The sequence below is a fragment of the Choloepus didactylus genome, chromosome 9 (assembly GCF_015220235.1).
Source record: "Choloepus didactylus isolate mChoDid1 chromosome 9, mChoDid1.pri, whole genome shotgun sequence".
Classification (NCBI taxonomy): domain Eukaryota; kingdom Metazoa; phylum Chordata; class Mammalia; order Pilosa; family Megalonychidae; genus Choloepus; species Choloepus didactylus.
This window is the reverse complement of record NC_051315.1, coordinates 78850033-78863394: the sequence shown is the minus strand read 5'-3', so window position 1 is coordinate 78863394 and position 13362 is coordinate 78850033. Positions and strand designations below refer to the sequence as shown.

At 36.0% G+C, this 13362-nt stretch overlaps 1 protein-coding gene across 3 annotated transcripts in view; it reads right to left on the bottom strand.

Annotated features, from left to right (window-relative positions):
• The window catches only part of GULP1 (GULP PTB domain containing engulfment adaptor 1), a 322123-nt gene that overhangs the window by 203006 nt on the left and 105755 nt on the right, over positions 1–13362 (bottom strand). For 2 of the 3 annotated variants that reach the window (XM_037849955.1, XM_037849952.1), the window contains exon 2: positions 378–508. The exons of the other annotated variant lie outside the window; for it this stretch is intronic. The gene's annotated coding sequence lies outside the window, so the exon portion shown is untranslated. The remainder of the gene's footprint in view (positions 1–377; positions 509–13362) is intronic. 3 annotated transcript variants of the gene reach the window in all.

The window sequence follows — 13362 nt, the reverse complement described above, 5'->3', positions numbered from 1 at the left end:
AAATTCATGATATATATTAAAAGAGACAATGGAAAATATGAATATTAATTCATGTTCTCAAAGAATTGTACAAAATAGTTTTGTTACCAAACAAGAAAATTGACAAAGAATACCTATAACATTATCTCAATGATTTTAAAGAGAAAAACCAACAAAACAAAGCAAAATAAAAGGATATAGATCAAAATGATAACAGAGGTTATTTTTTTAATAGGCTCATTGATTATTTTAATTTTATTTTAGTTTAAGTATTTTTAACATTTCCTACAATAAAACTGTTGTTTCAATATTCAGTAAAAATACAAACATCTTCTGTAGTTTCAAGTCTTTTTTGAAAGTGGTGGAAAGTATATAATCAAACAATCACTTATTCTTACCTGGGTATGCTCAAATAGAGTTGACTGAATATACAGATACTTGACTTTGTATAGCTTCAATCATACAGTTGCCATCAGAATTCTCCTTTATCACTTTTTCTCCTATGTATATCAGATGGAATCACATATGACTAAAAATAAAATTAAAATTGAACTTAGTAGAATTCTTCAATAATTATAGTTATATATATTTTAATTTAGAGGTAATAATACATCTTAAAATTCTGTTTTGTGGGTGTTTTTCTGAAAGTTCAAGTAAGTTAACAAATAATTGGAAAACAATTTTTTAAAAGTTATAGAGTTACAGGTTGTTAGAAGAGTTAAATGTTTTCACTCATACAAATGTACAATTAAAAGACAGAGAGAACTGGATATCCATAACCAAAAAGAATGAAAGAGGACCCCATCTCATACCTTATATTAAAATTAACTCAAAATGGATGAAAGACCTAAATATAAGAATCAGTACCATAAAATTCCTAGAATATAAGGAAATATCTTCAAGATCTAGCGATAGGCAGCAGTTTCTTAGACTTTACACCCAAAGCACAAGCAACAAAAGAAAAAATAGATAAATGAGACCTCCTCAAAATCAAATACTTCTGATTCAAAGGACTTTGTCAAAGAGTGAAAAGGCAGCTGACTCAATGGGAGAAAAATATTTGGATAAGAGTTTGATATCTAGAATACATAAAGAAATCCTACAACTCAACAATAAGAAGATAAACAACCAAATTCAAAAATGGGCAAAAGACATGAATAGACATTTTTCTAAAGAGGAAATACAAATGGCTAAAAAGCACATGAAAATTGTAGCTATTCAAAACCACAATGACATATCATTCCACATGTATTAGAGTGGACACTATTAAACAAACAGGAAACCACAAGTGTGGGAGAGGATGTAGAGAAATAGGAACACTTATACACAGCTGGTGGGAATGTAAAATGGTGCAGCTGCTGTGGAGGATGGTTCGGGAGTTCCTCAGGGAGCTAAGCATAGAGTTGCTGTACAGCCCAGCAATCCCACTACTTGGTACATACCCAGAAGACCTGAAAGCAGAAACATGAAAAGACATTTGCACATTGATATTCATAGCAGCATTATACACAATTGCCAAAAGATGAAAACAACCCAACTGTCCATCAACAGATGAATGGATAAACAAAACAGCAGAGATAGAGCTTTTTCCCAAAAAATGAGGAAACATATATCCAACTCTTTTGTCCTGCCTCCTACCTTTGATAGAAACACCCTGATACAGATGAACACTACTTAAGATAAACAATTTCAAAAATTACTCAGAGATTTCAGCTTCCATGTTACTACAACCTCAGGTACCAGGTTACTCATCTTTGATTATAATGGAAAATACACATTTCTGCACCTTATGATTGATACAATTCTCCACTCATTCATTGATTAATGGATATTCTCACTGAGTTTTCCTCACTAACCCAAGGGGATAAAAATTTATTAGCTACTCATCTTTAAACAAAAGTGACTTATTGTCAAGCATTCTAAACTCCAAAATGCTTATTTCTAACAGATCATTATTCTCATTTTCCATAACAAAAATGAAATGATTTCACAGCACTTTATATCAAACATCTTAGAATGATCTACACATAGAGAAAATACAATATTTACAATGTTAAAATATTTAAAACATTAAAGGTAATTTAAATATCCTTTAAATTACATTAACTGAAAAATCTGTGTGTAATTTTCTTCAAGCATTGAGCAAATACTAAAATGGATTTCAATATTTAGTAAAAGATTTGCTACTGGTTCAATATAATTATGAGTGACTAAAATATCAATAATGTTTCCAACAGAATCCGGATAATGGATCACGGTGACTTTAGAACATCCCTAAGTAACATCCACACTACTCTAGCTGCACACCAACCTTCCACAGAACTCTTGTGAGAGCAGGAGGGGGCTTAAAGCTGAAACCTCCCATCCTGGTTGGACCATTCACCTTTACAAAGAACCTGCCTTGTTGAACACCAGGGCCCAGGGGATTGGAGAAATACAGAAGCTATCAAGAAGGCTGTTTTGGGTAACAGGCTTTGCCTGCACCCAGGGAATACTTTTTTAATTGCAGAATTCATTTGAAAGACTTAAGGCAGAAATAAGAGGAATACCACTACCAATTTGGCGCTTTAAGTTGCTGTGCTGGTTTGAATGTATTATGCCCCCCGGAAAAGGCCATATTCTTTGATGCAGTCTTGTGGGGCAGACAAATTGGTGGGAATTAGGTTCAAACATTTGGATTACGGTGTTTCTGTGGAGATGTGCCCCACCCAACTGTGGGTGATGACTCTGATTGGATAACTTCCAGGGAGGTGTTACCCTGCCCATTCAGAGAGGGTCTAAATTAAATCACTGGAGCCATATAAATGAGCTGACAAACAGAAGGAACTCAGTGAAGCTGAAAGTGACATTTTGAAGAAGAGCTACAGCCAAGAGGGACACTTGGAAGAATGCACAGGTGCTGAGAGAGGAACTGCAGTTTACAGAGACAATATGGAGATGGCCTTTGAAAGCAGACTTTTGCTCCGGAGAAGCTAAGAGAGGACAAATGCCCCAAGAGCAACTGAGAGTGACATTTTGGAGAGAAGCTGAAGCCTAGAGAGGAACGCCCTGGGAGAAAGCCATTTTGAAACCAGAACTCTGGAGCAGATGCCAGCCACATGCTTTCCCAGCTAACACAGGTTTTCCAGACACTGTCAGCCATCCTCCAGTGAAGGTACCCAATTGTTGATGCATTCTTGGACACTTGATGGCCTTAAGACTGTAACTGTGTAACCAAATAAACCCCCTTTGATAAAAGCCAATCCTTTTCTGGTGTTTTGCATTCCAGCAGCATCAGCAAACTATAACAGTTGCTTTCACATTCATTACCTAATTTATTTCAAAGCGATTTGATTCTTCAACCAATCTTGTGAACATGTCAGAGTTTTTGTTTTGTTTTGTTTTTCGTAAGTAGGAAACTAAGGTTCATAAATAATATAATTTTTTCTCAAATGTACAAAGTTAATACATACTTGAAGCCAGATCTATATTTTGACTTAAATTATAGTTCACAGATGGATCTCAAATATTCTTTTCTTTCTGCCTCTGTGTTTATATCTAAGGCATCTGAAAACTATGTTTTCTATCTTAGACATATTCTTCTTCAGAAGCCTGTTGACGTATTTGTTCACCCTAACATTTCTCATTTTATAGCATAAAAGAAAAGAGGGAGAAAATAAAGAGAGAGAAAAAAATATCTAAGTTTGGGTTGCCCCATAGGTGAACCCTAAGGCAATAATCCAAGTACATTTATTTGGAAAGTGATCCTAGGAAACACCAGAAGGAAAGAAAAGTGAGAAAAGGAATGGAAGACTGTCAGTAGACTTTTATTAGCAGACCTGTTAACACTGGTGGCAGCTCCACTTTAATCCAACTGGAGAAGATCTGGCACCCAGGGCATGCTGCACACTTTGGAGACAGCCCACCTGAGGGATGAGAGAGCTTTGGTATGTTTATACCAACTCCCATTAGTCATTAGCTCAGGGCCGCTTCCTGGGGGTATTAATTCCCTGGCCTTTCCTGCCTGTTGCGATTAGTAAAGTGGTCTCTGGCGGCCAAAGAATCCCTCAGGCAAGGAAATGCAGCTTTGGCAGTTGGAAATCCAGCCAATGTGAACTTAAGTGTTAAGAAGAGGGGATATAAATGGATCAGCAACAGCATCTACTACAAGAGACAACAATTTTTAAATTTGTATTAAAATACAAGTAGGGAGCAGGGTCTATTTTATTTATGGGTATTCTACTTTCTAGCGACAAAAAATAATGCCCACCCACCTGATTATGCTATTATTTATTAAATTAGATGACATTTTCTTAGCATACATTGGGTCTTATGGTATATGAATGATGTCATTCATCTTATGTTTTCCTCAGAATTTAAAGTATTATCACATACTTTCAGCTCTAGAAATGGATCTATTCATCCTGGACAGGGAATTTCAAACATGACACAGCTAAAAAGTAACCATAAACTATGTCATGATTTCCCAGCCATGTTTTGTTTTTGTTTTTGTTTTTTTGCTGGTTTTGACAGGTGAAAAGAAAAAGGAGCACAAAATTACAGTATTTCTTTTTCAAGACAACAGTAATTTCTCTATTTTGTGACAAATATTGGTCTTACAAAAACAAATAAAAGAAAAATCAGCCAAAATAACATGAATAATTCTAACTAGAATATTCAGTTAATCCTATTCCAAAAACATGATAGTAACAAAGTAAACATTTTCCTTAAAATGGTCAATTCAACCTTATATTCCTACAGCTTGTATCTCTAGCCCAGATTTACTGAAATCCAATCTTGCTGCAGAAAATACTTTTCAACCTAGAATATTTTATGCAATATGACAGAATAAAGAAGAGCATAAAAATACCCACATCAGAAAAACAAGAATGAACTTGTGCCTACTTCTATCTTTCTTCTTTCAGGAAAATGACATATACTTTGAAGTGGATCTATTATTCCATGTCTAATATGATTAGATTTGTTCATATGAAAAGCATTTTGAATACTTACAAAATGAGATTGGCATGTGAGCTTCTCTTTTGAACATATTTTTACATTAAAATATAAAATCTGGATTTCCAATTCAAATGAGGCTTAAAAATTTTACATGAACATAATACACTCAATTTTATACTGTTTTACTACCACTAAAAAGACACTTTCATGCAATTTGAAGATGTATATAAAATCAAGTGAAGTCAACCATTTCTTTACTAAGACTTTCATTTTTCTCTCCAGTATTAGTTAAAAAAAAAATTATTAACATTGCAATGTGACTAGATGTCTCAATCTGTTAATGTGACATATCTTTAGATATTCCATACACAATAAAACCAAGCTAAGCAAACAAATCAGGCTAACAGGCATTTCCACTTGTCATCAAATGATGCACGGACCACCATCAATAATGATCTTAAAACTTTTTCAATATCACTTTACTAATTCTTTTTCCTTTATTGGTAAGGTACAAGAATCTTAAAATATTTCACTTACACTAGCAAATGTCACAAAAAAATCTTTCCTGGATATTCATTTCTTATCTCCTATAGGTTCCTGCAGTATATACATTAAGATCTTTGTCTCATGATTTTCTTTTTCCTTTTTTGTCCTTTTTTTTTGTAAATAGTAAAATCTTTGCTCTAATTACTAAGCCAGAAACCTCACTTTATTAAGTCTTCTTTTTTTCCCTTGCCACATACATGCGTCAAATTGTAATCAATGTAATTATACTTACAAAAACAGACTACATTTCTTTTCTTCCCCAGCTTGCACCCCCACTAGTCCATCACTAGCTGCCCATGATTTCTCTAACAAGTAAATCTGGCCATATCACCCTCTGGACAAAATCCAAATGCCTTAGCACATTTTTAAGATGTCATCTCAAATGTTTCCACCCTGATGCTCTAGGAAAGAGCACACAACATGGTAATTTGGGGTGATTGTCATAAGTGGCTTGGGGCAATCATTTTCTGTGTATTCTTGTCTTCTTGTTGAGGCAGTGGCACACATAAACATGCCTAGGCTCTAAGGAGAGTAAAGTTGGAAATGTAATTTATTTCATTCAAAAAGTAGCAACAGAACACCTACTGAGTGCCCAATTGTACTACTCATTAGTGACAGGAAGATAAGTATTACCGTCCTTTGCATCTGTCAATGTGATAAGGACTACCTTAAGAGCAAGGTCAGAGGCTACAGAAACACAGAGAAGGATCTGGAAAGTCTTCCTAAAAGAGATGGGACTTGTGAACTTCTGTTTTGGAACTGTACAGTGAGGAAGATGGGAAAAGCCACAGCTGGCAGAAAGAACATCATAAGCAAAGGCACAGGAATAAGAAAGAACATGCCACCTTCCAAGAGAGGCAAGTTGCTAGTTAGGTATGATATGAAAATAGGATGCTTATAAGAGACTGTTTTGCAGGATAAGACCATATCATGAAAGCTCCTGGATGCTGGGCTATGAAATTTGGATTTTATCCGAAAGATTATAGGAGTATGACAGAGAAGTGGTGCAATAAAATACTTGATTTAGGAAGATCATGTTACCAACGTGGCTCTCAGGAGACCATAAAAGGGATGGGGTGAGACAAGCAAATTACTTCTTAGAAATGTATGCATATTTGTTAAACGGTAATGCAAAATACAAATAGACTTGGGACATTCATATTTGTAAGGTATAAAACAGAAATGATACTTAGTAATTTTATCCTGGACTTTCCTATTTCCAGATCTGTCAGTTATTTCCAGAATTGACATCATCTGTTATTTTTCCATATGCATTCTACGTTCTCTACCTTTATCAGTATGATAAAGAATAAAGTGATAGTTGAAGAGACATGATAAACTATTTCAAAATAAATAAAAATTTTTGATTTACCAATTAACAAGTATCCAATCTGTTTCTTTCCTCTACATTTATTTCTTTTAATTAGGGAAGCGGCACAAAATACATGACTCCCACATACTACCCCACCACTAACACCATGCATTGGTGTAGATCATTTGTTACAACTGATGATAACCCATCTTTATAACTGTATTATTAATCAAAATCTAGGATTCAACTTTGGGTTCACTATTTGTGTAGTGGATTTTTAAAACAATTTTTATTCCATTAACATACATACAATCTAACATTTCCCCCTTTAATCATACTCAAATACATATTTCAGAGCTATGAATTTCTCTGATCTGTTATTTCCTACCTTCTGTTCACTTTGGGTTTGGTATGCTCTTATTTTTCTACTTCTTCCAGTTTTGAAGTTAGATCTCTGATTTGAAGTCTGTCTTCTTTTTCAATGTAAGCACTTAGAGCTATAAATTTCCCTCTCAGCACTGCTTTTACTGCATCCTGAGTATGTTGTATTTTCATTTTCATTCACTTCAGGATATTTCCTATTTTCCTATCTGTCTTCCCCTTTAACCTATTGATTAAGTATGTTGTTTAATTTCCACATATTTGTGAATTTTCCATTTCTCCCTGTTACTGATTTTTTGCTTCAATCCATTGTGGTAGGAGAATATGCATTGTATGATTTGAATATTTTTGAATCCATAGAGACTTTTTTGTGACCCAGCATATGGTCTATCCTGGAGAAGGATCCATGTGCACTCAAGAATGTATATTCTGTTTTTTTTTGAGTGCAGTGCTCTATATATGTCTGGTGGTCTCGTTGGTTTGGTGTATCATTCAAACCCAGTACTTCCTTTTTGATTCTCTGACTAGAAGTTCTATCCATTATTGAGAAAGAACATCCTTCTCTTAACATAGAACCATCAATTTCTCCCTTCAAATCTGTCAGTATTTGCATCATACATTTTGGGGATCTGCTTTTAGATGTATATACATTTATAATGGTTACATCTTCCTGTTGAATTGTCCCCTTTATCAGTTTATAATGACCATCTTTGCCCCTAATAACTGTTTTTGACTTAAAGTCTATTTTATCTGATATTAGTATAGCCATCTGAGCTCTCTTTTGGTTGCTAATTCCATGGTATATTTTTCCATCCTTTCACCCTCTACCTACTTGTATCTTTGATTCAAGGCAAGTCTCCTACAGACAGCATAGAGTGGGATCATGCTCTTTTACCCATTCTGCCAATCTCTGCCTTTTGATTAGAGAGTTTAATCCATTTACATTTTAAGTCACTACTGATAATACAGGACTTTCTTCTGCCATTTTGCTATTTGGCCTTTGTAATTCTTATAGATTTTTGTCCCTCATTTCCATTAAAGCCTATTTTTATATTCATTTGCTTTTTTGTGCTGTACCATATTGAGTGCCTTCTCACTTCTATCTGGATATAATTTTCATCTGTTTTCTTTGTGGTTACAATGGGGTTAAAATTTATCATCCTAAATATATAATAATCATATTTGGTTTGATATGAACTTAACTTCAATAGCATGCACATATACTTTTCCTTTACCCCTCTGCCTCCCCAGCATTTTTTTTGTTCTTGTTAACACTTACATCTTTGTACACTGCATGTCCCAATACCTAGATTTATTGTTACTTTTCATGCAGGAAGTAAGAAGTGGAGTTACGTACCAAACAATACAATATAGTAATCTGGGCATTTAAAATTACCAAAATGTTTACCTTTGCCACATGTCTTTATTTCTTAATGATACTTTGAACCACTGTCTAGTTTGCTTTCCTTTCAGTCTGAAGAAACTTCCTTTAGCAATGTTCGTAGGGCAGGTCTAGTGGTGATGAACTTCCTCAGCTTTTGTTTATCTGGGAATGACTTAATATCTCCCTCATTTTTGAAAGAGAGTCTTACTGGGTTTAAATTTCTTGGCTAACAGTTGTTTTCTTTCAACACTTTAAGTGGTTCAACTCATTGCCTTCTTGCCTCCACGGTTTCTCTGGCCCCCAACCTAAATGTTACTCCCTTGTACGTAACAGGCTGCTTTTCTCTTGCAGCATTCAGAACTCTCTCTTTGCATTTGAGAATGTAAATAATATGTGACAGGGCACATTTTTCTTCATATTTATCCTTTTTGGTGTTTTCTGAGCTTCTGGGATGTGCATAATCACATCTTTTGCGAATTTGTGAAGTTCTCTATCATTATTTCTTTAACTATTCCTTCTTCCCCTTTCTCTCTTTCTTCTCCTTATGGAACTCCCATAATGTGTATATTGGTGTGCTTGATGGCATTCCATAGCTGTCTTGCCTGTTTTCACTTTTAGTACTCCTTTTTTCCTTTCTGCTCTTCATCCCGACTCATCCCAATCAACTTGTCTTCAAGTTCACTGATTCTTTCTTCTACCAGCTCCAATCTGCTGTTGAAACCCTCCTGAGCATTTTTCATTTCAATTATTATGCTCTTCAACAACTCCAATAGTTCTGCTTGGTTCCATTTTAAAATTTCTATCCTTTTACTCATATTGCTCATCCATTGTTTTCCTGATATCCTTTAGCTTTTTCTCTGTATTTTCTTTCATCTCCAGGAGCATTTTTAGTATCATTTTTTTTAAAGGCTTTTTCAGTATGACCACATTCTCCTCTTTTTCATTGGTGTTTTCTATATTGTTATCCTCTTCCTTTGGAAGGGGCATCATTTCCTGCTTCTTTGTCTTGTACTCTTTGGTTGCACACTGTATGTTTTAGCATTTAAAATGTTAACTCTTGGATTCACTCCCTGGGATGTCTGTTTCTTGGTTTGGTAACCCACTGGTGATAAGACAGATTTTATTGAGCTTCAGCCTTCCTATTAGGAAGGTGAAAGCAATGTGCAGGATTTTTGCTCTCTTTCAGGGCCTCTGTCTTATCCTGGGCTTTTGTTTGTTAGTTGTGGGAAACTGAGTTTTCCATGTTGCCTGAGGCATATCTAGGGTTGTGGCTGAGAATGCTGAGCCGCAGGCCTGCATAGAATGCCATGCAGGCCCGCCCTGTAAAGATGTAAGCCTTGTGACTATGATAACGATATACACCTGATGTATGTGTCTTGTGTCTATGATATACACCTGATGTAACTTGTGACTATGACGTTCCTGATGTAAACAAGATGTACATACCTGATGTAAATGCATCTGATGTAAACGTAGGTATCTGGTGGGCTCTCCCGAGCCCGAGGATCTTTAGCATATGCACGTGATCTGCTCTAATAAATAGCTGGAGCAAAAATGCATTGGTGTCCATTCGCCCTAGAGGCAAGTGGGCCCCCTGCTCCCTTAAGTCTTAGCTTTGTGTCCGTGTCTCATTCCTGCGTCGCCCTGTCAGCAATAGTTAGTTGTTTGGGAGTTCCCCTTTTTACATGAGTTTGGTTGTCCCCTCTATTTCCCAGGAGACAGACTTCCCTCTGCTGGGTGAGTGAAGCCAACAGGCCTTTGCCCCAGACTGGTTGCCTCTATAGTTTCTAACACTCTTTTTGTTGTCTGAAGATGCTTTTGCCTAGAGGACAAATTCTGGGAGGAGGGTCACGCCAAAGAGGACTTTCCCAAGTCAGTCCTTCCCAGCCAACATAGGGCAAGGGACCTACAAAGAGGGTGCAGACTGGCTCCAAAGTGCCCTGGAGAGTGGATAAGGACTGGCACCAAAATCTTCTCCAACAGCTCTCCAAAGCTGAGCTTTCTTGGGCTGCCCAGCAAATACAGCCTTCAGCTAACTGTTACCTGCAGCCCTGAGGAAACACTGTTTCTGAAATCTTGACTGATCTGCCCCTAACTGTAGAAGGTTAAAAAACGGCTGCTCTCAGAGTCAGGACCCAGTGATCTGAATTCACTAATCAAGAACTGTGATCAGTGATTGGCCATACCCACCCCTGTTCTTGGGGAAGATGTCTTTTATGTCCTTTTCAATCACCAGCAGCTAGCCAGGGACTGGACCCAAGGTGGCCTGCCAAGGGGGTGGGAGGTGGGCACTAGTAGACACCACATGGAGAGAACAATTTACAGTTCTTTCCTGTAATTTATCTGTCTCTTCCTCTCACTTTTCCCTTGAGGCTGTCCAATGTTCTGTCCTCTGGGGTTTCAAAATAATTGTTTCAAATAGTTTGTCTATTTAATAGTTGTCTGTTCAATAGTCTGTTTAATAGACTGAGTGCTGCAGTTCCCTACTCTGCCATCTTCCCTGGAAGTTCTCCTCTCTTTCCTCTATATTTGATGTGAAACTTTTTGAAGCTCTTTGAAGATGTCACCAGCAGGAAATTTTCCTGATTAGAAGTAGAACAATCATCAAGTCATTCACTCTTGATGTGAATGTGGAAAACACAAGTCAGTTTCCATGAAACTTTTGGTTACTCTTCTCATCCTAAATAAGACATTCTAACATCTTTGTACTTTTTAAAGATTAGATCTTCACCAACTCTGACATCTCAATAAATATTTTTTTTGAAACACGAACTAGGCACTAAGATGACTCAAAACTAGTGACATCTAGCCCCAGTTTAAAAAGTTTTGTCTGTTAATGAATGATACATGTCAGAGGAAAACTGTAACAAGGTAGAGAAACTTTTTTAATGCAAAGAGATTTCAAGAAAGAAAATAAATCTGACTAGAGAAACAGATGGAAATTTTCAGGTATGTTTCAAAGAAGTGAAAAAATTAAATGGTACCTTGAGGATTACTGTAGGACAGAGAAGTGGAGTGGGGTTGGAAGTTGGAGGCAGTAGGAACCAGCTTTAACACAGATATCAGTGCATAGGAGAGCACTGGAGGAGAGCAAGTCACTCAGAAGAATTGACGCTGGTTAGGGGTTTTGGTGTGTGTATAACAATTTTCTCCATGAGGGGGAGAAAAGCATAAATTTATTATCTCTTTTAAAAAATAAACTATATAAATAAGTGAAAGTAATATATACATATAAAAAGTCATTACAGACACTTTGGAAATACAGAAAACTATAAAGAAAATAAAAATCACCTATTTTCAGATCAACTAAAAGATAATATTTTGATATATTACAACAAGTCTTTTTCTAAAACTGGACTTGTACTGCACATACAATTAGTTTTTCTACCTTTTTTCACCTATATTGGGAGAATATATTTATCTTTAAATAAGTCTTCAAATAAATAATGTGATATCTCTATAACATGCCATTATATGCTTGTAATATTTTGGAGGGACCATTTTCATATTCTACATTTGGGAGTTTTCCATTTTTTTACTGTATAGGAAACACGGTGCTGAGTAGACTAAAAGCAGGTACCATGGTTACTAAAAAAGCATGGCTCTATTGCTGGCCTAGCAGCTTCTAAACCTGATTTCAAATCTTACTAGCTATGTCATTTTAGGCAGAATACTTAATTACCTACATGTCTCTGTCTCTTCATCCTTATAATCTATCACAGTGTTTTTGTGAGGAACAAATGATGAGGAAATACAGATGGCTAAAAGGCACATGAAAAGAAGCTCAGCTTCACTAGCTATTAGAGAAATGCAAATCAAAACCACAAGGAGATATCATCTCACACCTACCAGAACAGCCATTATTAAACAGGCAACTACAAGTGTTGGAAAGGATGTGGAGAAATTGGAACACTTATACAATGCTATTGGGAATGTAAAATCGTGCAGCCGCTGTGGAGGACAGTTTGGTGGTTCCTCAGGAAGCCAAGTACAGAGTTGCCTTAAGACCTGGCAATCCCGCTACTTGAGATATACCTGGAAGAGCTGAAAGCAGGGATGTGAACAAACATTTGCACACCATTATTCACAGCAGCATGATTCACAATTGCCAAAAGATAGAAACAACTCAAGTGTCCATCAACAGATGAATGGATAAACAAAATGTGAAGTCCTGAAACACACGACAACATGGATGAACCTTGAGGACATTATGTTAAGTGACAAAAGACAGACACAAAAGGGCAAATATTTTATGATCTCAAGGATATGAGCTAATTATATATAAACTCATAGACATAAAATATAGAATATAGGTTACCAGGATATAAAATGAACCTGAAGAATGGGGAGCGGTTGTTTAATATGTGCAAAATGATTAACTAGGGTGAACTTAAATGTTTGGAAATGGATAGAGGTGATGGTAGCATGTTATTATGAAAATAATTAACAGTGCTGAATGGTGTGTGAATGTGGTGGAAAGGGGAAGTTTAGAGTCATGTGTGTCACCAGAAGGAAAGTCGGAGGTTAAAACATGGGAATGTATATCAAAGTGAATCTTGTGACGGAAATTGTCCATGATTAACTGTACAAATATATAAATGTTTTCTCATGAACTAGAGCAGATGTATGACACTATTACAAGGAGTTAATAATAGAGGGGTATATGGGAAAAACAAACCTATTGAAAACTATGGACGGTAGTTAACAGTAATATTTTAATACTTTTTCATCAACAGTAACAAATGTACCACATCAATACTATGGTTCAATAATATGGAATAAGGAGTATGGGATGATTAGGGTTTTCTTTTTTCTTTTTCTT